This window comes from Miniopterus natalensis, chromosome 7, assembly GCF_054644295.1.
Source record: "Miniopterus natalensis isolate mMinNat1 chromosome 7, mMinNat1.hap1, whole genome shotgun sequence".
Lineage (NCBI taxonomy): Eukaryota > Metazoa > Chordata > Mammalia > Chiroptera > Miniopteridae > Miniopterus > Miniopterus natalensis.
The window spans coordinates 63,271,196-63,273,063 of record NC_142087.1 but is presented as its reverse complement, the minus strand read 5'-3'; the positions used below and the strand labels follow the sequence as shown (position 1 = coordinate 63,273,063).

General features: G+C 47.4%; 1 pseudogene; it reads right to left on the bottom strand.

The window, feature by feature from the left end:
* Positions 1-663: 663 nt before the first annotated feature.
* On the bottom strand, positions 664-1,164 carry LOC107546675 (peptidyl-prolyl cis-trans isomerase-like 1 pseudogene; annotated as a pseudogene).
* Between the last annotated feature and the right edge of the window lie 704 nt (positions 1,165-1,868).

Below are 1,868 nucleotides of genomic sequence, written 5' to 3'. Positions count from 1 at the left end.
GAACTCTGTGGCTGTCAGCCACCAAAGACTGCAGTGTAGGCCAGAATATAATTCTCCACAGAAAGAAGTTTGGTTGGACACTGCAAAATGACGGAGTTGGTTTCATTTTGTTCCAAGTGTATCAGAACAAATACACACAAGAAGGAGCAGTATGGGTCACCTGCAGTGAGCAGTAACCTGTATATGATCATGTGTGGTCATTTCTGCAAATGCTCTGTCAACCTAGGCTCAGGGAGAAGTGAAAAGAAGCATCCTGTTAAAATACACTTCCACCCTGGCTGGTGTGGCTCAGTTGGTTGGGTATTGTCCCATGCACAGAGGGGTTGCTGGTTCGATTCCTGGTCACGGTTCATGCCTGGGTTGTGGGCTTAATTACCAATTGATGTTTCGCTTACACATTGATGTTTCTTTCTCCCTCTCTGCCTTCCCCTCTCTCTAAAAATCAATTAAAAAATCTTAAAACACACACACACACACACACACACACACACACACACACACACACACACTTCCATCTCTAACTCACCCAAGACCCCAGGCCTCCTTCGCTCCATGATTTGCAAAGCCAAAATGAAATTCAAAGTTATGTATCATTCTAGTTCATCTGGAAGCCTGTTCACTGGGTCGTCTAAAAGATCTGGTATGCCCAAGAGAGTAGCAGGACTACCCAGAAGGGTATGCTTTGATGATCTTCACATTGTCCATAGGGCAGTCCTGGGAGTGTTTCCACCATACCTAATGGTTTGATTCACCATTTCTAAACCCTGGCACACATGGCCAAAAATGGTGTGTTGGCCATCAAACCACTGGGTGGGAGGTAGGGTCACAGAGAACTTGCTGTTGTTGGTGTTTTGCCCTGCATTGTCCATTGCAAAAATTCCAGCCCCTGTGAATTTCAAGTCTGGATGGACTTCATCTTCAAATTGCTTGCTTTACATAGTTGCACTTTGACCTGTCCCTGTCAGGTCACTACCTCCTTGGATCATGAAGTCTTCCATGATTCTGTGGAATTTGGTGCCCTTGTAGTAACCTCAGTGAGTCAACTCAGCAAAGTTCTCACAGGTCTTTGGAACATGCTTCCAGTGCAGCTCCAGCACAGTGATCCCCATGCTGGTCTCCGGGTATACCGGGCAGCTGGCAAGAGTCTGTAGGGATCACTGCCATACTGGAGCCGGCAGACTCTTTCTCCCTGGATGCTTGGCTTCTGAAGCTTGGAAAACTGCCTTGTATGGCTGAAGCCCTCCTCTGCTCTGCTGATCCTGCAAGAGAAGTCAAGTATAAAGGACAGGGAACCAGGTTTGCTTTCCTCCCATTGGAGAGAAGCCTCAGGTATTACTTTATTATGCCTCAGAACAGAGACACCAGCTGCTTTGTGATGAGGCCCGTGCCCTCCTTGGTGAGCAGCCCTCAGCCTGAGGGAGCTTTGCTTCTCTTAAACTCCCCATAACCACTATCAGGCACCCATCAGCCCTGATTCAGAGCATTCACCCTGAGGAGTTGCAGGTTCTATTGAAACAGAAGGTTGTGTGCAGAAAACCCCAAGGAAGAAACCTCTAAGGATGGGGTGTTTTTTGTTGTTGTTTTATTTTTGTTTTTTGCCTCAGTATGAATTTTTAAATCCCTTGATGCTGGAGAGAAATGACATCGTAATACTGTGATTTCATTCTCTTCATGCAGTGGTTCTGCGTGGTCCTCAGACCAGCAGCCTTCCAGTGTCACCTGGGAGCTTGTTAGAAATGCAATGTCAGGCCCTGCTTCAGATGTGCAGAATCCCCAACTCTGGGGACCAGGTCTGGGGGCCTGTGAAAGTCCTCCAGGTGATGCTGATGCACACTCAGATGTGAGTACCCCTGGCTTATGGAAATGCC